We start from the raw sequence: 25748 nt of genomic DNA, 5'->3' as shown, positions 1-25748 counted from the left end.
GATGACTAAGAGCAAGTTATAGGAGGAAAGGAAATTAGGTTATGTTTTGTTTTTTTTTCTATTTTTCAAATTTTTTTCTTCCCTAGTGTATTTTAGTTGCTAAATAAAAAATTAGCAACCAATTGTAGCATTCAATTGCTTCTATACCTTATTTTTGTTGGCCGTAAAATCTGTTGCTGTTTTAATCGTTAGACTCGATTTAGCAACAAACAATTTTTAACTTAGTTTTGTGCTTGTCGTTAAATTAAAAATTAGCGATTAATTGCTTTATGTCTTATTTTTTATTATAAAACCCATCACTTTTAATTATTAGCGACCAATTTAGCAACTAACTTACTATCCACTAATTTAGTGACTATGTTTTGACCTAGTTTTATATTGGTAGCTAGTTTCCAATATCAAAAGTTTTCAAAGCCTAGGTTTTCATTTTGGTCGTTAAAATAGAAATTAGTGACCAACTTAATGAATTTGATGGTGGTTATTGTTAAATCAGTTCCTAAATAAAAAATATAATTGATTACAAAATTGATTGCTATTAACAATCGATTTTGTTAATCGCTAAAATTGGTTACTATATTGACACACTAGTAATTAAAAATTAGATTGTGTTTCCTTTCTTTTTTAACCCTTAATTCACCGCATGATCATTTCACAATTAATTTTTTAATAAATGTGACAATTGGATTTTAGTTTGCCATTATATATAAGTTTTATCAATACCATATAATAAATTCTTATAGAAAATCAAGTAGCATTATTATATAACAATGAGTACTTTTGAAAATTCATTGAACTCATGAAGAGACAATTAAACTTGATCAAAACAATAAACAAATCTAAAACAACACTTTACTATAGCGAGAACTTCTTTTGTTTTGTTTCAATTTATAATTTGCAACTCTTAGTATATATCGAAAAGCGACATACACAACCTAAGTAAGCAATATCCTAGTTCTAGCAGAATCATATTAAATATAATATTATTTAAATTGTTCTTAGACCTATATAAACTTAATCAATTGTCGTAAACTTGTTGCAAGACAAAAGAGAAAAGATGCCTATGGCTAGAAACATAATTGTAATGTTGATTATTGCTGTGATTATTTGTTTTGCCATTATCGTAGAATCTCATGGCATTATTACTCCAGAAAGGTACTGGACTCCATCTTATTATACTGCATCTAAAAAAAGCTGTTTCATTGGATGCCTTAGAAGCTATGTACGTAATAGGGTGATGAGGAGGGACTGCATTAAGAAATGCTTTGTTTGATATGGAGCAGTTTGGTAACTGTAAGCTTTATTTTTTATTTTCAATTATACAATTAGATGTTGTAATCATTTTGGGTTAGTCCTGGATAGTTTATTTGTTTGATAAGCAAGTATCAGTTCGAATTTTATCTTGTACATACAATAATTTATTGGTTAATGACAAATTTTTAAATAAAATTCCAATCTACAACAAATTAATTATTGGCATGCCAAATAAAAAAATATCATAGAAAATAAAAAACAATCTTTTATTTCAGTTTAATTTCTATAACTAATTTGAACCTAAAACATTAATTCCATTATTCCATACTATTATTACCACTATTAGTGTTAATGATTGTGTATGTTCTAAGTCCTAACATTCATTTTATTATAGGTGTTGTTGATATCTAAATTTGTCCATCTATTTTTATTGTTTAATCAAATTATATATTTTTATTTTTTTTATTTTCAGTAGACAAAATAAAATATAATAACAATTATTTTTGAATAAGGTTTTAATATAATAAAAATAAAAAAATAAGACAATAATAACAGTAGTTCATCACAAGCAACTGATAGACAATAATAAGGATATCCTTATAACTGCTATATTATTGTTTAGTTTAATTTAAAAAATAAAAAAACAATAAATTCTCATATTCAGCTTGATTAAAAAAATCTATAAAATAAAAAAGAATAATTCAGTAAATCAAAAGATGATGAAGATGATGAGAAAGGAGTAGGAATAGTGGCATGAGACATGCTTTAACAACCAGTAAAAATGTTTTAGAATGATTTATCAAATATTACTGCTGAAAATAGACATGGGTAAAAAAATAATTTCAATGATGTCGATCATCTCGTACATTACAAATTTAAAAAGAGCAACGGAGGGAAGACGAGAAGAAAATACGAAAACAAAGGGAGCTAAAACAAAAAAAAAAGATAGAAAAAAAAGAGAATTTCTACAAATATATATATATATATATATATATATATATATATATTTAAGAAAAGATCACAGTTAGCAGCTAAGACAGAATAAATGAATAGCACCGTCAGGATATTTTTTTTCATAATGCTAACTCATATATACTTCATACTTATATTCATATTGTCAAATATAGTTCTTTAGACGTAAAAATATTCCCAAGCTAGTTTTTGTTGTAAAATGTAGATGATAAATAATAAATAAAAAATTTATAATTACTATTTTTTCTTTATCAAACAAAACAAAAAAAAAGAAAATATTTACTTATTTTTAATATGAAGAAGAATAAGTTTTGTTCTAAAAAAGTATGAAATAAAATCACAAAAAAAAGGAAATAAAAAAGGAAACTCACATGATCTTTCTAATCTTCGTCAAAGAATAGGATAAAATAAAAATAACATCATCGATCTAATATATGGTCAAAGAGCGTTGGTGTTTAGGAAGATTGCAAAAAAAAGTGAAAGTAGTATTTCAATTTAGAGTTAAATAAAATTTGGAGAGTTAGACTTAGCAGTATATTGGAACCTTGAATAAAATCAAGGCACACAGCATTAATATGAAAGAGATGAACTAATATTAAAATAAAGAATCCAATATTTGAAGTGTAAATTGTCAAATTCATCCCTAAAAGATTACGCGATCTCCAAATTAGTCCCTAAAAAATTTTTTTATTCAAATTTGTCCACGAAAAATTTTTAGTTGATCACGTTACTCCTTCCGTTTATTTCTTAGTTGACATCGTTACAAAAGCTGACTGGACTATCTCAGCACATTGTTAAACGACACTGTTTTGATGCGACAGTGAGAGGGGGTGTTAATTAAAACGGTGACATTTTGACAATTACAGTATCCTCTTGAATTCATCTTCACACAAGAGAAAAGGAAGAAGCTTTTTTCATCAATGTCGTTTATCAAATGAGAAACTGGAGGCATTGTTGGAGACAGGGGCCCTTAGATGGCGGAAGAGAAGCTTGATATGAGATAGATCCAAAGGTGACAACCAATCTAGGGGCAGTAACGCTGCGCAAAGGTGCCTAGCAAGCTTGAGGTGGTGCCGATTAGCCAACACAGGGTTCAGTCACCGATCCGAAGAGGACTAGAGAGGCGATGCAAGGCTGACCTCAATGAGAGAGAGAACCGGTCTTTTTCCTTGGCATCATAGAATGCATTCTCAGCAAAACGCTTGGTCCTCTGGTGTGGCTCCAGCATCTTTAACAACAACAACATCACTCGAACCTCTGCATATTCCTATATACATAATCATACATACAATCACCACATACAAGTCAAAGAAAAGGCAGAGCACCGTAGATTTTGGTGCTAATGTGAAGAGACTTAAGCATTAAAGTGAAGGCGGAATCCATCACCTAAAAACAGGCCGCAAGGGAGTTAGTGGATATCGAGTTTCAGTATTGAGGAACAAAATCAGCAAAGGAGAAAATGGCTAATGGGTGGAGTTTTTGAGGCGGGTAAGACTGGGTGGATCGAGTTTAGATCTTTGTTAGGCTAGTTCATGGAAAAAACAATGTCGTTTTATGTGTTAGAAATGTAAGTTTACGTCTGTTAATGCCGTCAGTAAAGAAATTGACAAAAAAGCTAACGTGATCAACTAAAAATCTTTTGAAAAAAAAATTAATTATAAAAATTTGAGAATTAATTTGAAGATCACATAATCTTTCAGGAATGTATTAACCATTTACTCAATATTTGAATAGGATTCTTATATGTGTGTACATTTACCACATTTAGATGCATGCAGGCCACTGAATTGTTTCAATTTCCAAGAAGTAATTATTTACTATTTAAACTTTTGTTTTCTTTTGTTTGTTTGTTTTTTTAATAGATATTGATTAAGTTTTATTTATTTTGCACAAAATTTGTGTATTTCAAAGTACATTTGTTCCTTCTCTTACTTTTCTATTTTATTTTTTTTATCGTCAACTATTCTTGATATTATCATATTTTTTAAAAGAAAGAAGTGATTCATTCTATTTGCAAATTTACATTTGTATTATTGTTTTTGTATGAGTCATGGTTTTTTTACTTTGAATTGTATATTCAATTTCTCTTTTCTTCATATTATTTTAATTTTTTTAGAAGATATAAAATATGAATACATATGGAAAATAAAATTATTTATTTTTATGCTATAGCCAAAAGTTAGCCAACATATATCTTTAATTAAGAATAACGTGTGACAAAAATTATTTTTTTTTAAATTTAATCATGAACGTTGATTAAACATAACCGTATGATAATATAAAGCAAATACCATTGTTTTATGAAATTGTCAAAATATAATATGTAAACTCTTAATTACCCTAAGTCTTATTTCGCGTTGTAAAGTAAAGGTTAATCAAAGATTACGATAATTCTAAAGCTTATACATATTTATATATATAAAGAAATAATAATTCTACAAGTCCGATGAAGAAATAAACTCAAAAACAGAGTTCCAAAAGCGCAAAACGTTCATACGAAGCTACACTAATCGAGGCACAAGATATACATACAGATATCAAGACATATATATACATATGTCAAAGTATAATAGTCATAAGGATCTAGTTGCCGCCCTTGGAGTTTAAGCCGGCTAGTTAGATACAGACATATAGAGTTTTGAAAAGCGCAATAGTTTATACAATATTTCTCTCAAAATAAGCCTCTAAGGCAAAGATAAATACAAAAGTGAGAGATCTAATCAAAATAAATCAAAAGACTTCAAAATATAGCAAGGATCTTTCACTCCGTCACCCTCAAAGTAACTTACCGAGGTGGGTTACGACCTGCGTCTGAAAAACAACAACAGAATATGGTATGAGAATAAGAGGTTCTCAGTATGGTAACGGTGCCCAGTGATGTAAGATATAAGACTCCTGGATGCCAGAGGCAATCCTAGAACTTCATATCCATCACAAGATTCAAACTTAAAACATAATAAGTACATTTAAAACATTACTTAAAACCATAGAGAAAAATAAGGGGATCTAACTTAGTGTATTTCTAATCTATAAATTCTCCGCTATCCCACAGCTTTCGCCTGCCTAACTGCCATGCGATCCCATTGCCACGACCTTCCGAACCTCCTTAATCCCAGTAAAAAACACAGATAATAAAAATTAATGTAAAGCACACACACACACACGTACACACGCACAATTAATTCAATAAGCATTTAGGCATGTTAAGCACTTAGACAAACAATACAAGTTAGCAAAGCAAACAAACAGATAGAATATGCACATGATAAATGCCTGTCTTATTTGGCTGTGATATCATATTGTTGGTTCAATTACCAACCCAACACATCTCCATAGAGATGTCACCCTTCAGTCTCATAATGGGAGCCCTCAAGATATTGCCCCACACACACACATACACACACTCAAGTAATTCAATAAGCATTTAAGCATGTTAAACACTTAGGCAAACAATACAAGTCAGCAAAGCAAATAAATAGATAGAATATGCACATCATAAATGCCTGTCTTATTTGGCTGTGATATCACATTGTCAGTTCAACTGCCAACCCAACACATCTCCATGGAGATGTCGCCCTTCGGTCTCATAATGAGAACCCTCAAGATATCGTGCCCGGAACACGGTCTAGGATATAGTGTCTGCACATTCTAGTGATTCCGAAGGGATGTGAGTGGGATACTCTTGCCACGGACCTCACATCTCAACATAGGAGGACTACCACTACCTTTATGCTGCCGCCGCGACCTCGACAAGCGAAATTAACCACCGTCCTTGCTAGGCGCATAGCGTCTCAACAATCTCATGTTAAAATTATTACATCAGTAGTTTTAGAAATCATTTATTTCAGTACTTAATAGTTCACCACTTCCACAATTCGTACCATCAATCATTAATACAATGCTTCGCCATCTCACTCAACCAAATCCGTCCTTAGTACTTCAGACACCTAAGACCCCGTTTTGTAAATTCATATGGAAATTCACTAAAATAATTCACTAACTTATCTTTAACAATATTAGAACCTAATTATTAGATAATACTCTAAATCATCCTTTGAAAGGATTTTAGAAAGTAGGAGAACCTTCGAAAACAGAGAAAAATCATGTTTCAACAAAACAGGGGTTTCGCGTATGCAAGCCTTTGCCTCGTGTACGCATGCTGTTGAAAAAAGGGTGGTCACAGACGCAACCCTCTGCTCGCGTATCTGAGTGTCCCAACCTGAATGGGTTGCTCGCGTCGCGCGTTAAAGTTCGCGTACGCAAGGGTTCATTTTTGAATAGTTCGCGTACGCATGCAGTGACCACGTACGCGAGATGCCCAACCCAAATGGTTTGGTCGCGTAGCGTGCACTGTGTCATATACGCAAGGATTAAAAACCCTTCTAGCTCGTATACGCAGGAAGTGTTTGCATACACGAGTCACCCAATCCGAATGGATTGGTCGCGTCGCGTGCACCCTGTCGCAGACGCAGCCCACACCAAACTTTAAATAGTCATAACTTCTTCTATAAAAATCCATCTGTCGGTTCTCAATCAGGTTGGAGTAGAATTCGTTGATTCTTTTGCGTCTGTCACTAATGCCCAGCCTTCAGGAGTTTGAAGCTCGTCACAGTCATTCAATACCGGAATCCTACTCGGAATACCACAGACAAGGTTAGACTTTTCGAATTCCCAGGATCCTACTCGGAATACCACAGACAAGGTTAGACTTTCCGGATCCCCATGAATGCCGCCATCTATCTAGCTTATACCACGAAGATTCTGTTGGGGAATCTAAGAGATATGCGCCCGGCCTAGAGTAGAACGGAAGTGGTTGTCAGTCATGCGCGTTCATAGGTGAGAATGATGATGAGTGTCACGGATCATCACATTCATCAAAGTGTTGTGCAACGTATATCTTGGAATAAGAATAAAAGAGAATTGAATAGAAAGTAATAGTAATTGTATTGAATCTTGAGGTATAACAGAGCTCCACACCCTTAATCTATGGTGTGTAGAAACTCCACCGTTGAAAATACATAAGTGAAAGGTTCAGGCATAGCCGAATGGCCAGCCCCCTAAAACGTGATCAATGGCCTCTTAAGATGAAGAATAAAACAAAACTGAGACCAAAGATGAAACGTGGTCCAAAGACGACTAATACAATAGTAAATTATCCTATTTATACTAGACTAGCTACTAGGGTTTACATGAATAAGTAATTGATGCATAAATCCACTTCTGGGGCCCACTTGGTGTATGCTTGGGCTGAGCTTGATCTATCCACGAGCTGAGGCTTTTCTTGGAGTTGAACACCGAGTTATAGCGTGTTTCTGGCGTTCAACTCCGGGTTATGACGTGTTTCTGGCGTTTAACTCCAGACAGCAGCATGTACTTGGCGTTGAGCGCCACTTTACGTCGTCAATTCCCGAATAAAGTATAGACTATTATATATTTCTGGAAAGCTCTGGATGTCTAATTTCCAACGCCGTTGAGAGCGCGCCATTTGGAGTTCTGTAGCTCTAGAAAATTTATTTCGAGTGCAGGAAGGTCAGATTCCAACAGCATCAGTAGTCCTTTTGTCAGTCTTTTTCAGAGTTTTACTCAAGTCCCTCAATTTCAGCCAGAAATTACCTGAAATAACAGAAAAACACACAAACTCATAGTAAAGTCCAGAAATGTGAATTTAACATAAAAACTAATGAAAACATCCCTAAAAGTAGCTTGAACTTATTAAAAACTACCTAAAAATAATGCCAAAAAGCGTATAAATTATCCGCTCATCACAACACCAAACTTAAATTGTTGCTTGTCCCCAAGCAACTGAAAATCAAATAGGATAAAAAGAAGAGAATATACTATAAATTCCAAAATATCAATGAATATTAATTCTAATTAGATGAGCGGGACTTGTAGCTTTTTGCCTCTGAATAGTTTTGGCATCTCACTTTTTCCCTTGAAGTTCTGAATGATTGGCTTCTCTAGGAACTTAGAATTTTGGATAGTGTTATTGACTTTCCTAGTTAAGCATGTTGATTTTTGAACACAGCTACTTATGAGTCTTGGCCGTGGCCCTAAGCACTTTGTTTTCCAGTATTACCACCGGATACACAAATGCCACAGACACATGACTGGGTGAACCTTTTCAGATTGTGACTCAGCTTTGCTAGAGTCCCCAGTTAGAGGTGTCCAGAGCTCTTAAGCACACTCTTTTGCTTTGGATCACGACTTTAACCACTCAGTCTCAAGCTTTTCACTTGGACCTTCATGACACAAGCACATGGTTAGGGACAGCTTGATTTAGCCGCTTAGGCCTGGATTTTATTTCCTTGGGCCCTCCTATCCATTGATGTTCAAAACCTTGGATCCTTTTTACCCTTGCCTTTTGGTTTTAAGGGCTATTGGCTTTTTCTGCTTGCTTTTTCTTTTTCTTTCTATTTTTTTTCCGCCATTTTTTTTTCTTTTTTTTTCGCAAGCTTTTTACTTTTCACTGCTTTTTCTTGCTTCAAGAATCAATTTCATGATTTTTCAGATCATCAATAACATTTTTCCTTGTTCATCATTCTTTCAAGAGCCAACAATTTTAACATTCATAAACAACAAGATCAAAAAATATGCACTGTTTAAGCATTCATTCAGAAGACAAAAAGTATTGTCACCACATCAATATAATTAATTTAATTTCAAGGATAAATTCGAAATTCATGTACTTCTTGTTCTTTTGAATTAAAACATTTTTTCATTTAAGAGAGGTGAAGGATTCATGGAATTATTCATAACTTTAAGACATAGTTACTAACTACTAATGATCATGAAGTAGAGACACAAAACATAGATAAACACAGCATAAAAACCGAAAATCATAAAGAAATAAGAACAAGGAATGAATCCACCTGAATGAGGGTGGCGCCTTCTTGAAGGTCCAATGGTGCTTTTTGAGCTCCTTTATGTCTCTTCCTTGCTTCTGTTGCATGATCCCTAGTAATTTTGGTGTTCCTATCCTTAGTTGCTCCCAATAATTGTGTGGAGGACAATTTATCCCCTGAGGTATCTCAGGAATCTTTTGATTTGCAGTCAAATGTTCTACACTGAGCTATAAACCCTTTACATGAGTCTTTCCATCTCCCATGACTCAGAGGTGGAAGCTTTTGTCTTCCCTTTTTTTCTCTTCTTTTTTTTTGGATGTCTCTGGCCTTAGGTGCCATTAATGGTTATGGAAAAGCAAAAAGCTATGCTTTTACCACACCAAACTTAGAAAATTGCTCGCCCTCGAGCAAGAGAAGAAAGAAAAGATGAAGAATAAGAAGAAGATATGGAGGAGATTGAGGGATGTGTGTATTCGGCTATATGGGTGGGATTAGGTGGGAAAGAGAATTTGAATTTTAAAGGTAGGTGGGGTGTATGGGGAAGAGTGGATAGATGTAGATGGTGAATAAAAAACAGAAGGGATGACCATGAATGGAGAGAGAGGGTGAGGTAGGTGGGGATCCTGTGGGGTTCACAGATCCTGAGGTGTCAAGGAATTCCATCCCTGCACCAAATAGGCATGTAAAATGCCTTTGCACACTATTTTGGTGTTTAAACGCCGAGTGGTGCACATTCTGGGCGTTCAACGCCCATATGTAACATGTTTCTGGCGTTGAACGCCAGTTTCATGCTTGTTACTGGCGTTCAGTGCCAGCTTTTCCTCTAGGCACATTCCTGGCGTTCAAACGCTAGAATGTTGCTTGTTTCTGGCGTTCAGCGCCAGATTCATGCTCTGTTCTGGCGTTGAACGCCAGCCAGATGCTCCTTACTGGCGTTGAACGCCAGTCTGTGCTTCCTCCAGGATGTGATTTTTCTTCTGCTATTTTTTTTATTCTATTTTTTAATTTTTATATTTTTTTCGTGACTCCACATGATCATGTACCTAATAAAACACAAAATAACAATAAAATAAAATAAAATAAAAATGAGATAAATAAAATTGGGTTACCTCCCAACAAGCGCTTCTTTAATGTCAATAGCTTGATAGTGGCTCTCATGGAGCCACAAAGGTAATCAGGTCAATGTTGTATAGTCCCAACACCAAACTTAGAGTTTGGATATGGGGTCTTAACACCAAACTTAGAGTTTGGTTGTGGCCTCCCAACACCAAACTTAGAGTTTGACTGTGGGGGCTCTTTTTGACTCTGAACTGAGAGAAGCTCTTCATGCTTACTCTCTTTTGTCACAGAGGGATGGCCATGTGCCTTAAACACAAGGTAGTCCCCATTCTATTGAAGGACTAGTTCACCTCTGTTGACATCTATCACGGCTTCTGCTGTAGCTAGGAAAGGTCTTCCAAGGATGATGCATTCATCCTCTTCCTTCCTAGTGTCTAAGATTATGAAATCAGCAGGGATGTAAAGGCCTTCAACCTTTACTAACACGTCCTCCACTATTCCATAAGCTTGTCTCAATGACTTGTCTGCCAATTTTAATGAGAACAAGGCAGGTTGTACCTCAATGATCCCCAGCTTCTCCATTACAGAGAGTGGCATAAGATTTATCCCTGACCCCAGATCACACAGAGCTTTTGCAAAGGTCATGGTGCCTATGGTACAAGGTATCAAAAACTTGCCAGGATCTTGTTTCTTTTGAGGTAAAATTTGCTGAATCCAGGTATCCAGTTCACTAATGAGCAAGGGAGGTTCACTTTCCCAAGTCTCATTACCAAACAACTTGGCATTCAGCTTCATGATAGCTCCTAAATATTGAGCAACTTGCTCTTCAGTCACATCTTCATCCTCTTCAGAGGAAGAATAGTCTTCAGAGCTCATGAATGGCAGAAGGAGATTTAATGGAATCTCTATGGTCTCTATATGACCCTCAGATTCCTTTGGATCCTTAATAGGAAACTCCTTCTTGCTTGAGGGACGTCCCAGGAGGTCTTCCTCACTAGGATTTTTGTCCTCCTCCTCCCTTGTGCATTTGGCCATGTTGATTACATCAATGGCCTTGCACTCTCCTTTTGGATTCTCTTCTGTATTGCTTGGGAGAATACTGGGAGGAGTTTCAATGACTTTCTTACTCAGCTGGCCCACTTGTGCTTCCAGATTTCTGATGGAGGATCTTGTTTCACTCATAAAACTGAAAGTGGCCTTTGACAGATCAAAGACTAGATTGGCTAAATTAGAAGTGTTTTGTTCAGAATTCTCTGTCTGTTGCTGAGAAGATGATGGAAAAGGCTTGCTATTGCTCAGCCTATTGCGTCCACCATTATTAAAGCCTTGTTGAGGCTTTTGTTGATCCTTCCATGAGAAATTGGGATGATTTTTCCATGATGAATTATAGGTGTTTCCATAAGGTTCACCCATGTAATTAACCTCTGCCATTACAGGGTTCTCAGGATCATAAACTTCTTCAGAAGCTGCCTCTTTAGTACTGTTGGATGCATTTTGCCATCCATTCAGACTTTGAGAGATCATGTTGACCTGCTGAGTCAACACTTTGTTCTGAGCCAATATGGCATTCAGAGTATCAATTTCAAGAACTCCTTTCTTCTGAGGTATCCCATTATTCACGGAATTCCTCTCAGAAGTGTACATGAATTGGTTGTTTGCAACCATGTCAATGAGTTCTTGAGCCTCTTCAGGCGTTTTCTTTAGGTGAATAGATCCACCTGCAGAATGGTCCAATGACATTTTCGAAAATTCAGATAGACCATAATAAAATATATCTAATATGGTCCATTCTGAAAACATGTCAGATGGACACCTTTTGGTCAGCTGCTTGTATCTTTCCCAAGTTTCATAGAGGGATTCACCATCTTTTTGTTTGAAGGTCTGGACATCCACTCTAAGCTTGCTCAGCTTTTGAGGAGGAAAGAATTTATCCAAGAAGGCTGTGACCAGCTTATCCCAAGAGTCCAGGCTATCCTTAGGTTGTGAATCCAACCATATTCTAGCTCTGTCTCTTACAGCAAAAGGGAAAAGCATGAGTCTGTAGACTTCAGGATCAACTCCATTCGTCTTAACAGTCTCACAAATCTGCAAGAACTCAGTTAAAAACTGGTAAGGATCTTCAGATGGAAGTCTATAAAACTTGCAGTTTTGTTGCATTAAGGCAACTAGCTGAGGTTTCAGTTCAAAGTTGTTGGCTCCAATGGCAGGAATGGAGATGCTTCTTCCATCAAATTTGGACGTTGGCTTTGTGAAGTCACCAAGCATTCTCCTTGCATTATTATTATTTTCGGCTGCCATCTCCTTCTCTTGTTCGAAAATTTCTGAAAGGTTATTTCTGGATTGTTGTAATTTAGTTTCTCTTAGTTTCCTTTTCAGAGTCCTTTCAGGTTCAGGATCAATTTCAACAAGAGTGCCTTTTTCCCTGTTCCTGCTCATATGAAAGAGAAGAAAACAAGAAAAGAAGAGGAATCCTCTATGTCACAGTATAGAGATTCCTTTGTGTTAGTAGAAGAAGGAAGGGGAGAAGAGTAAAGAAGAATGGGTTCGGATATTTAGATGGAGAGAGGTGAAGAGAAGTGTTAGTAAATAAATAATTAAATAGAATAAGAAAAGAGAGGGGAAATTTCGAAAATAATTTTGAAAAAGGGGCTAGTAATTTTCAAAAATTAAAGATAAAATAAGATTAAAATTAAAATTTAGAACAAAAAGAATTTTTGAAAAAGAGGTGAGATATTTTCGAAAATTAGAGAGGAAAAAGTAGTTAGTTGGTTTTGAAAAAGATAGGAAACAAATAAAAAGTTAGTTAGTTGATTGAAAAAGATATTAAAATCAAATTTGAAAAAGATAAGAAGATAAGAAGTTAGATAAGATATTTTGAAATCAAATTTTGAAAAAGATAAAATAAAAAGATAAGATTTTTAAGAAAAAGATATTTTGAAAAAGATTTAATTTTTTAAAATTACTTAACTAACAAGAAACTAAAAGATATGATTTTAGAACTTAAAGATTGAACCTTTCTTAACAAGAAAGTAACAAACTTTAAATTTTTGAATCAATCACATTAATTGTTAGTGTAATTTCGAAAATATGATATAAAGATAAGAAAAAGATTTTGAAAATAATTTGAAAAATATTTTTGAAATTTTTCGAAAAATAGAAAAAAAATGAAAAAGATATAATTTTTGAAAAAGATTTTGAAAAGATAAGATTTTTAAAATTGAAAATTTGACTTGACTTGTAAGAAACAACTAATTTTAAAAATTTTTGACTAAGTCAACTCAAATTTTTGAAAATTATGAGAAAAATAAGGAAAAGATATTTTTTTATTTTTGAATATTTGATGATGAGAGAGAAAAACATAAAAATGACCCAAAACATGAAAATTTTGGATCAAAACACAATGCATGCAAGAACACTATGAATGTCAAGATGAACACCAAGAACACTTTGAAGATCATGATGAACATCAAGAACATAATTTTGAAAAATTTTTTATGCAAAGAAAACATGCAAGACACCAAACTTAGAAATCTTTAATGCATGGACTCTAACAAACAAAAAATGCATATGAAAAACAACAAACAACACAAAAAAGAAAACATTAAGATCAAACAAGGAGACTTGTCAAGAACAACTTGAAGATCATGAAGAACACTATGAATGCATGGATTTTTTGAAAAATGCAAGAAAAAATTTTTAAAACATGCAATTGACACCAAACTTAAAAATTGACTCAATACTCAAACAAGAAACACAAAATATTTTTTATTTTTATGATTTTCTAATTTTTTTGTATTTTTATTAATTTTTTTTCGAAAATAAAGCTTGAAAAAACAAAAAATAAAAGAAAAATTTTGAAAAAGATTTTTGAAAAGAAAATTACCTAATCTGAGCAACAAGATGAACCGTCAATTGTCCATACTCGAACAATCCCCGGCAACGGCGCCAAAAACTTGGTGGACGAAATTATGATCCTCTTTGTATTTGCATGAGATTTAAAAATTGGCTCTATTGGAATTTATGATCACAACTTCATTCAACTAAACCAGCAAGTGTACTGGGTCATCCAAGTAATACCTTACGTGAGTAAGGGTCGATCCCACAGAGATTGTTGGTATGAAGCAAGCTATGGTCACCTTGTAAATCTCAGTTAGGCAGATTAAATGGTTATGGTGAGTTCAAAAATTAATAATAAATGGAAAATAAAAAGGGATAGAAATACTTATGTAAATCAATAGTGGGAATTTCAGATAGGAGTGTGGAGATGCTAGAATCCTTTCGAATCTCTACTTTCTTATGGCTTTCATCCAATCCTTCTTACTCTTTTCCATGGCAAGCTGTATGTAGGGCGTCACCATCATCAATGGCTACTTTTAATTCTCTCGGGAAAATGGTCCTATGCGCTGTCACTGCACGGCTAATCGTCTGGAGGCATCACCCTTGTTGATGGCTACATCCCATCCTCTCAGTGAAAATGGTCCAAATGCTCTGTCACAGCACAGCTAATCATCTGTCGGTTTTTAATCAAGTTGGAGTAGAATCTGTTGATTCTTTTGCGTCTGTCACTAACGCCCAGCCTTCAAAAGTTTGAAGCTCGTCACAGTCATTCAATACCGGAATCCTACTCGGAATACCACAGACAAGGTTAGACTTTTCAGATTCTCAGGATCTTACTCGGAATACCACAGACAAGGTTAGACTTTCCGGATCCCCATGAATGCCGCCATCTATCTAGCTTATACCACGAAGATTCTGTTGGGGAATCTAAGAGATATGCGCCCGGCCTAGAGTAGAACGGAAGTGGTTGTCAGTCACGCGCGTTCATAGGTGAGAATGATGATGAGTGTCACGGATCATCACATTCATCAAAGTGTTGTGCAACGTATATCTTGGAATAAGAATAAAAGAGAATTGAATAGAAAGTAATAGTAATTGTATTGAAACTTGAGGTATAGCAGAGCTCCACACCCTTAATCTATGGTGTGTAGAAACTCCACCGTTGAAAATACATAAGTGAAAGGTTCAGGCATGGCCGAATGCTAGCCCCCTAAAACGTGATCAATGGCCTCTTAAGATAAAGAATAAAACAAAACTGAGACCAAAGATGAAACGTGGTCCAAAGACGACTAATACAATAGTAAATTATCCTATTTATACTAGACTAGCTACTAGGGTTTACATGAATAAGTAATTGATGCATAAATCCACTTCCGGGGCCCACTTGGTGTATGCTTGGGCTGAGCTTGATCTATCCACGAGCTGAGGCTTTTCTTGGAGTTGAACGCCGAGTTATAGCGTGTTTCTGGCGTTCAACTCCGGGTTATGACGTGTTTCTGGCGTTTAACTCCAGACAGCAGCATGTACTTGGCGTTGAGCGCCACTTTACGTCGTCAATTCCCGAATAAAGTATAGACTATTATATATTGCTGGAAAGCTCTGGATGTCTACTTTCCAACGCCGTTAAGAGCGCGCCATTTGGAGTTCTGTAGCTCCTGAAAATCTATTTCGAGTGCAGGGAGGTCAAATTCCAAGAGCATCAGCAGTCCTTTTGTCAGCCTTTTTCAGAGTTTTGCTCAAGTCCCTCAATTTCAGCCAGAAATTACCTGAAATCACAGAAAAACACACAAACTCATAGTAAAGTCCAGAAATGTGAATTTAACATAAAAACTAATGAAAACATCCCTAAAAGTAGCTTGAACTTACTAAAAACTACCTAAAAACAATGCCAAAAAGCGTATAAATTATCCGCTCATCAATGGGTCACTAGCTTAAGTGTCCAGAAATATTATATATTACATAGAAAAAATCGAAACCATACCTTGACCGATTTCCAATATGCCAAAAACCAAAGATTGAGTCCAAACAAGCTTCCAATCACCAACAAATCACTAACTCACATTCCAAGCTCCAAATCAACTCCAACAAGTGCAAGAACTTAAATAAAACCATATAAATTACCATAAATCAATACCTAGGATTTCTAATTACACAAATTCATAAGGTAAAGAGTTTCCTTACCTTTTCCGATGGTGTTTGGTAAAGAGTTTCCTTACCTTAGAGAACACCTAATCAATCAAAACACAAAAATTCACTCAAAACCAAAATCCAAAAATTCAAATTTCTTAGGGCAGAGAAAAGGAGATAAAATTTTAAAATATTAACAAAAAACGTTAGATAGAACTAACGAGCTCGGCAAGAACTTCTCGTAGCCGCTAATTGCACGCAAATCGAAACACCGTAACTCGAGATATGTCGATTGAAGTGAGATGTGAATAGTAACTTTTCTCTCTTCTTCTCCTCTTCACTTCAGCCACTCAACCCTTGTGTGTATGTGTTTATGGCTAAGGGGCTCATTAATTGAGTATTATATATGTTGAGCTTGGGCCTAACTTGCGCCGGTCCAACCCGTTTACATTTTTTGCCCGTTTGGCCTAATTTTGGGGCAAAGCTTTAAAATTAATACCCAGTTTTCAATTCTAAATATTTTTCTAAGGTTTTCTACTATTTTTAATTATTCTCGCACAATATCGGACAGACTTAAGCCGGAACTGTCGGTTAATTTACCGGTTTGCGTTTTTGTACAGTTTTTTGCAAAAAATTATATTTTCCAACTCAGAAAAATCTATTGAATCTAAATATCATATTTAAATTTCTAAATTAACATTATAAATTTTTGGATCCTACTTTGAGCAATTAATTTAATTAATTAAGCGGTTAAATAGTCACGATTCTTACATAATATATATATTAGATGTCGCCAATTGCATTGACGAGATTTAATACTAAAGATAAATATAATATTTTTTCAAAAAGATTCTAAGATTTGTGGGATTTTATTTTGAGTTTAATCATGAGTACTAATTAAATTTGATTTGAATAACAAAAAATAATAATAATATACAATAAATATTTTTTTATAAAAAAGCTAATATATTAATTCTCGCCGATTGCATTGACGAGATTTAATTATCAAAATATTGAAGATATATAAAACATATTAAATTTGATTTTCATGGAAAAATAATAATCATATAAAATAAATATCTTTTTCTATAAAATAATAAAAATAAATATTAGTTCTCGTCAATTGCGTTGACGAGATTTAGTTATCAAAATAATAAGATAAATAAATAATATTTATTCTGTAGAAGACCAATAAAAATTAAATCTACAAATAATAAAAGAATAAAAGATAACCATTTAAAACCTTACGATATAAGATGCTAATATCTAATCTACCTTATTCGTAATCAGCCCCCAATCTGAATCCTGGTATCATAGTCTTTTTCTCCTTTTTGCATTCAATCAGCTATTCCATTTTTATGGAAAATTTGTTTGGTGGCGACTCTAAATCTCATAACATGAGTTCTCTAAAAAATGATGAATAAATCTCCTTTCATCATCCCAGGTTGTGCCGCCCCGCGCGGTGTTGTTGCGACAGCTTGGCGACTCCAATGGGAATATTTGAGGGTTAAGCCTTATGTTAATCTTTTGTTATTTGTTATTTGTTTTTATTGGTCTTTTTTTTTCATTTCTTTCAATATCTTGTGTGCTAATATGATGCTTACAACTTGTACATTGTTTACTTTTTATTCTTTTCACCACACTTATTTACAAGGAGAATAACGAGAACTTATTAGGGAGTCTAGAGCCAACACTTTCACTTGTATGAAATCATAGAACCTTTCTTTAGTTGTGAGTTTTCATTACTATTTTATCAATATTAACTGTGTTTCTTCTTTCATTGCATATGCATCGTCCAATCTCATAAAGATATCATCAAATCTCTACCATGGATAAGGGTAATGCTCTTTGGTCAACTAATATAGTCGCCAAAGAAAAAAGTGTTATGGCAGAATTTTTGAAATACACACAAAGAGAAAAAGGAGATAGTTTACTTCTTGGGATAGAAATTTCATACCTGTTAGAAAATGTGAGTTTGAATGAAATCAAGGAAATATGGTCACAATGCAAATGAAGAGACAATGAGATTTTATTGAAAAGTTAGGGATATCCCTTATCTCCTTTTCATTCATATTGAGACTGGGACCCCTCATATCAATGCTTCACATTCAATTAGTTTGAATTGATGCCAACTATTGAAGAATACGCTAAATTCTTAAATAAAGAAAATATGCCCAAAGATAAGATCTACTGCTATGATTAGAAAAAGACACCTAAATGAGTTGATCAAAAATCACATGAGGATGGATGGACAAAATTTGGATGTAGATTTTCTTTTTCGATATATCCAAAACCTTGGGTTCCACTTGTCGGTCCCTAGGGTGTCACTAGTTATGCTCCAACGCTTGTTCAAAGAGATGTGGGTTCTCTCCAGTTTTTCCTTATGACCCTTGGCCTTATGGATATTAATTTTACATATATATGGAGTTCTAATACAGTGAGCAAAGTCAAGGAAATCATATCCAATTGGAAGGATGTTAGATGCATAAAATCTGGCGTACGAACAATAGACACCACTCCTAGATATCTATTATGGCAAGATGATAGAGGAAAAGGGTTCAAAGCCCCTATGGTTACTGGCCCTGATGAATTTCCAATGCACATGTTTGATGACCCAAACGATTACAAATCAGAGGTGGACTATAGATATGAAGATGCTTTCAAAATACTCTTTATTGGAACGAAAATGCTGTGCATTGGCATGGACAACTCATACATTAAGAGAATATATGTTGTACATAACACTTGGTTGATATTCAAAATGAATCCAATTAAGTACATATTTGAAAAGCTAGCACTAACTGAAAGAATTGCTCGTTGGCAAGTTCTTATGTCTGAATACGACATAACTTATATTGCTTAAAAAGCGATCAAAGGGAGTGCTTTAGCAGAATTTCTTGCCCATCAACCCATAACAGATCATGGGACAAAATCAACAAAGGCAGAAAAGTGGATCTTGTTCTTAGATGGAGCTTCTAACGCATTAGGTCAAAGAATTGGAGTAGTATTGACGTACCTTGAGGGCAAGCTAGTTCCTACCACAGTTAAACTATGTTTCAATTATACTAACAATATCGCTAAATATGAAGCATGTGTCATGGGAATTCAAGCAGCTATAGACTTCAAAGTCAAGATTCTAGAAGTGTATGGAGATTCTGCCTTTGTGATTTATCAATTAACAATCCCGCTACGTTACCAACAATATTTCTGCCAATATCTGCCAACTCTTATTTATAATTGTGTTTAATGGAAGTATCTTTATAGATGTGTCTAATAAAAATGTCTTTTTTATGACTATTTTTAATAGAAGTGTCTTTATAAATATATTTTTTGGATGTGTCTTTTTATATATGTGTTTAAAATATAATAATTAATCATTATTGGCAATAAGTTGGCAGATAATATGTTGGTACCTTATACTTTTCCATCAATTAAAAGGTGAAAAGGAAACTCGTGATGCCAAATTGATATCATATCATACTTATATTCAAGAATTTATTGAGGATTTTGATGAGATTGTGTTTTGCCATGTATCACACGAAGACAATTATTTGGCTGATGCTTTGGCCGCATTATCCTCAATGTTCAAAATAAGTGATGATAGGAGTGTACCACTTATAAAAGTGAGAGTTCGTAATCAGTCTACACATAGCCACACAGTGGAATCAAAGCCAGATGGTAAGCCTTGGTATTAGGACATCAAATGTTACCTTCAAGAACAAAAATACCCTCCAGGTGCATCTGAAAATGACAAAAGAACCTTAAGGAGATTAGCCATGGGCTTATTTCTGAATGGAAATGTTCTTTACAAGAGAAATTATGATATAGTTCTACTCAGATGTGTAGACACCGAAGAGGCTGAAAAAATCATTAAAGAAGGGCATGAAGGTACTTTTGGAACTCATGCAAATGGACATGCCATGGCAAGAAAAATAATCAAATACTATTGGATGACTATGGAAGCGCATTGCTTCAACCATGTAAAGCAATGTCACAAATGTCAAATTTATGGTGATAAGATTTATGTATCACCTAGACCTCTAAAATTTTGACTGCGCCATGACCATTTTCTATGTGGGGGCATGGATGTTATTGGTCCTATTGAACCAAAGGCTTCAAATGGGCATCAATTCATCTAAGTGGCAATTGATTTCTTCACAAAATGGGTAGAAGCTGCTTCTTATGCTAACATTATGCAAAGTGTGGTGACCAAGTTCATGATAAGGGAGTTGATTTTTCATTACGGTATACCAAACAAGATCATTACAGATAATGCTACCAACCTCAACAATAAGTCGGTGAAAGAGGTGTGTGAAAAAGTTAAAATTTAGCATCATAATCCATCACTGTATCATTCAAAATTGAATAGGACAATTGAAGTAACTAATAAAAAGATCAAAAAGATCATTCAAAAAATGCTTCCATTTGCCCTGCATGGATATCGTACTTCTGTTCCTACGTCAACAGGGGCAACATCATTCTCTTTGGTCTATGCAATGGAGGCAATACTTCCTATTGAAGTCAAAATACCTTCCTTGAGAGTCTTAAGGGAAAAAAAATTGGAAGAATCAGAGTGGATCCAAAATCGATTCGATCAATTGAATCTCATTGATGGAAAATAATTGGCTACATTATGTCACGGCCAACTTTATCAGAAAAAAATGATAAAATCCCATGAAAAGAAAATCTATCCTCGGCAATTCTTGGAAGGCAGTCTGGTCCTCAAGAAGATCCTGCCCATTCAAATGGATCAATGTGGGAAGTAGACACCAAACTATGAAGGCTCTTACATTGTAAAGCATTTTCTAGATGGGCTCTAATTCTTACTACGATGGATGGTGAAGAGTTTTTATTGTCAGTCAACTTAGATGTTGTAAAGAGATATTATGCATAAAAGAGACGAAAGTATAAAATAAAATAATATAAAATATAAAATATAAAAAAGAAAAAAGGTGTTTGCCGATTTAGAAAACCGAAAGGCTGCAAAGGCAAAAAGCAAAAAAAAAAATCAAAAGAAAAACAAAAAAATGAGGTTGCTAATATATCGAAGAATATGACATTCTAAAAGATGGTCTAGATCAACATATTTATCAATGTCTTTAAAAGCTGGTTACAAATGATTCGAAATAGAAACGGTTTACTAGTGTTGTCATTCTAAAGGAGTGCATTCGATAAATTAATTGTATTCTCTTCTATTTTTGGTTTGTGATTCTTTGTATCAATCATCTCATCAACACCACACCCGCTTGCATTGATGAACATCTTTATTGAATTATTTATTTTTTTTGTATTAGATTTTATGATCCTTTTGTCAATTATCTCATTAGTACTACCTTTGCTTGTTTTCAATGTGCATTGTTATTTTGATACTGGAATGCAAAATATCTGCTAATTTTATAAATGGATGAACACCAACAGTCACAAATGATTATGGGCTCTTTAAAAAAAAGAAAAAAGAGAATAGAGATTACATGCTCCTTTTCAAAACCAAATGCAAGAGAAAGAGAATACGAATGTTCTAAGTTCATTTTTCTTTGAATGCCATCGATGACAATAAGGATATGTAGAAAATAGGAAAAAACAATTACACAACAATCATGCATCTTATCTTTAAACAAAAAAAAATATTTGATTTCTATTTTGAATTATGCTTTTAAAAAAATTCATCACCATTATCACATTTTTATTTCAGACAACTCAATCATCAGATTTTTATTGTGTGGGATAATCATATTCAACTGGTACCTATAAGTAATCTTTTTTTTAATTAGGAATATTTTTTTCTATCTGGTATCTATTGTGTTGAAACTAACTCGCTAGTCATCAAATCTTTCCTCGAGGGGCAACCATACCCAACTAGCACCCATTTTGCTTTTCAATTTCTCATAGGACAACCATACCCAATTGGTACCTATCTTGATTTTCAATTCATCATAGGGTAACTATATCCAACTGGTGCCTATCTTGTTTCTCAATTCTTTAGGGGGCGACCATATCCGTCTGGTACCCATTTTGTTTTTTCTTTCTTTATTATAGGGCAACTATACCCGACTGATAGCTATATTTCTTTTCAATTCCTTTTGAAAAAACCATATCCAATTGGTATTCATATTGTTTTCTTGTATGGGACAATCGTGCGCAACCGATTCCCATCGCATAATTTTAATGAAGTAGCATGCTTGACTTCTATTTGATAGGTAAAAACTCAATACATTTTTATGGACAAATTTAGATAAACTCCTTTGTCTTTTTATTGTTTAATCATACTCTATATCTTTATTTCTATTTTTGTTTTCAATACACAAAAAATATAATTACAATTTTTTTGAATAAGTTTTAATATAATAAAAATAAAAAACAAGACAACCACACCAATAATTCATCACAAGCAATTGATATAAAATAATTAGAATATCCTTATAACCGCTATATTATTGTTTAGTTTGATTGAATAAATAATAAACTCTCATCATATTCAGTTTGATTGAAAAAAATATATATAAAATAAAAAAGAAGAAGAATTCAGTAAATCAAAAGTTGATGATGATGAGGAATGGAACAGCAATGGTGGCATGAGACATGTTCTAGTAGTCGGCAAAAAAAATTCAGAATAATTTATCAAATATCACTCTTGGAGACATGGGCGAAAAAATAATTTCAATAATATCGATCGTCTCGTACTTTATAAACTTGAAGAGAGCAACGAGGGAAAACAAGGACAAAACAAGAAAATAGGAGGAGCTAAAACAGAAAAAAGAAAAAAAAAAGAAAAAAAAAGAGAATTCATACAAATATTTTTTTCTGAAAAAAAGATCACAGTTAGCAGTTAAGGCAGAATAAAGGAATAGAATCATCAGGTTAATAATGTTAACTCATATTACTTCGTACTTGTATTCATATTGTCAAGTATATTTCTTTAGACGTAAAAATACTATTGTCAACCTAGTTCTTATTGTAAAATGTAAAAGATAATAATAAATACAAAAAATTTTATAATTGCTATTTTTTACTTTATCAAACAAAACAAAACAAAACAAAAATAAGAGAAAATATTTACTTATTTTTAATATGCAGAAGAATAGGTTTTGTTTTAAAAAATATGAAATAAAATCACAAAAAAAAGGAATTAACAAAAAGAAACTCACATTATCTTTTTAATCTTTGTCAAAGAATAAGATAAAATAAAATAGCATTAATTAATGTAATATATGATCAAAGAGTGTTGGTGTTTATGAAAATTGCAAAAAAAATGAAAATATATTTCAATTTGGAAATAAACAAAATCTGGAGTTAGACTTATTAATATGGAAGAGATGCAGTAAAATAAAAGATCTAATAATATTAAATAGAATTCTTGTAGGTGTGTGCATTTGCCATGTTTAGATGCAAGTGCAAGTCGCTGAATTGTTCCAATTTTCAAGAGATGATTATTTACTATTTTAACTTTTGTTTCATTTGTTTTCTTTTTTTTAACATATATTGATTAAGTTTTGTTTATTTTGTATAGAATTTGTGTATTTCAAATTACATTTATTCCCTCTCTTACTTTTTTTTCTTTTTTATTTTATTTGATCGTCAACTATTATTGATATTATCATATTTTTTAAGGAAAAAAGTGATTCATCCTATTTGCAAATTCACATTTGTACTATTAGTTTTTTTTATGAGTCATTATTTTTTTATTTGGAATTGTATATTCAATTTCTCTTTTCTTCATATTATTTATTTACTTTTTTAAAAGATAAAATATAAATATATACACTACAAAAAAATTTTTCATTCAACTATTCTTAAAAAGTATAATTAAAAAAAAATGATACTTTTAATAAAGACTATGTTTTTTTTGCTTTAGAAACACTTTAAGAGGAGATGTATATTCGACCATTATCTATTTATTTTTATGCTATAATCAAAAGTTAGCCAACATATATATTTAAGAATAAGGTGATTAAAATTAACTTTTTATTTTAAGTTTAATCATGAGCACTGATTAAACTTGATGTTCATAACCATATGATGCTAATATAAAGTAAATACCATCTTTTATGAAATTGTCAAAATATAATAAATTAGATCTCGCCAATTACATTGACGAGAATTAATATTAAAGATAAATAAAATATTTTTCAAAAAAAAAATCTACGATTCTTAGAATTTTATTTTGAATTCAATCATTAGCAGCGCTGATTAAATTTGATTTTATTTTTCTTATAAAATAAACTAATATATTGATTCTCGCTAATTATATTGACAAGATTTGATTATCAAAATATTAAAGATATATAAAACCTATTAAATTTGATTTTTATGGCAAAATAATAATAATCATATAAAATAAATACCTTTTTTCTATGAAATAATAAAAATATAATATATTAGTTCTTGCCAATTGTGTTGATGGGATTTAGTTATCAAAATAATAAGATAAATAAATAATATATGTTCTACAGAATATTTTATGATATTTTAATTATGTTCCTGGTATCGTAGACTTTTTCTTCTTTTGGCATTCAATCAGCTATTTTATTTTTTATAAAAAAATTATTTGATGACAACTCTAAATCTCATGATACAAATTTTCTAAAAAATAATAAATAAATATCTATTCATCATCATCCCGGATTACGCTGTCCCGCACGAAGATGTTGCGACAGATTTATTATGATATTTTAATTATGGTAAATTTTTTAGTAGTCTATAAATTTAGTGTCGAACTTATTTTTTCTAATGAAATTTAAATTTAAAAATTATTTATTTTTATATTTTTAAACTAAATATTAATTTTTATTTTCTTTTAATAAATTAAATAAATATATATAGGCACCATGCATTTAACTAAATTCTCCAATGAAAAAACATTTAAACACTATGATCGGATTGAAAAGTAATTTGCGTGGCAAATTTTGGTTGTTTCTTATGTTTCAAATTATTTTCTACTTTCTTGTTTTGTACCTCAGTCATTTCTAAAATTTCAACTCTTTAATTGTATTTTTCTTTTAATTTTTATATGCTAATAATAGTTACCGATAAGTTTGGAAAACACTAAGTTAATATTAGTGATGACTAAATATTATTAATATAATTATTTATAAAATTATTAATTTGATCTTAATTCATACTTGTTTAATTAATAATTTTGTTGATGCAGATTTTGCTATTGGGCCGGAAAAAAATAGCAAGCCCAAGATGTTGGAAGTGAATCAATCTTGATTTCAAAAATTGTTAAGTGTTGTGGCTGAAGCAATTTTTTATTATTGGGTCAGATTGATTTAAGCAAGCCCAAATTAAAATTAATATTCAGCATTGATACAAAATTTTTTTGATCCTTATGGCTGAATTGATTGTTATTTACGCCAGAATTCAATCATTACTATGAGCCCAAATTATTTTGTTTGTTTGGTCCGAAACCAATTAAGAGAGAAAGCAAATGTTTTTGCTTCATGCTTCCAACGGATTCCATTTCCATCATGTGGTGGATTTCAAAATTTTTTTTGCTTGAGTTAATTACCTTGGAAACATGAAAGAGAAAATGTCAAAGTGATTTGATGGCAATTAAGTGTAACTTACACGCTACTACCCAAATCATGGAGAGTTGTACCTAATTAATTTATTTGTGATAACACTCATATCTTTGCTTTTTTTCACTTTCTTCTCTCT

General features: G+C 32.7%; 1 pseudogene; it reads left to right on the top strand.

Annotated features, from left to right (window-relative positions):
- The first annotated feature begins 18739 nt into the window (after positions 1–18739).
- Positions 18740–20985, top strand: LOC130962669 (uncharacterized; annotated as a pseudogene).
- The last annotated feature ends 4763 nt before the right edge of the window (positions 20986–25748 follow it).

The sequence above is a fragment of the Arachis stenosperma genome, chromosome 2 (genome assembly GCF_014773155.1).
Source record: "Arachis stenosperma cultivar V10309 chromosome 2, arast.V10309.gnm1.PFL2, whole genome shotgun sequence".
NCBI lineage: Eukaryota > Viridiplantae > Streptophyta > Magnoliopsida > Fabales > Fabaceae > Arachis > Arachis stenosperma.
The sequence above is the reverse complement of the archived record's forward strand: the minus strand, read 5'-3'. Positions and strand labels throughout refer to the sequence as shown.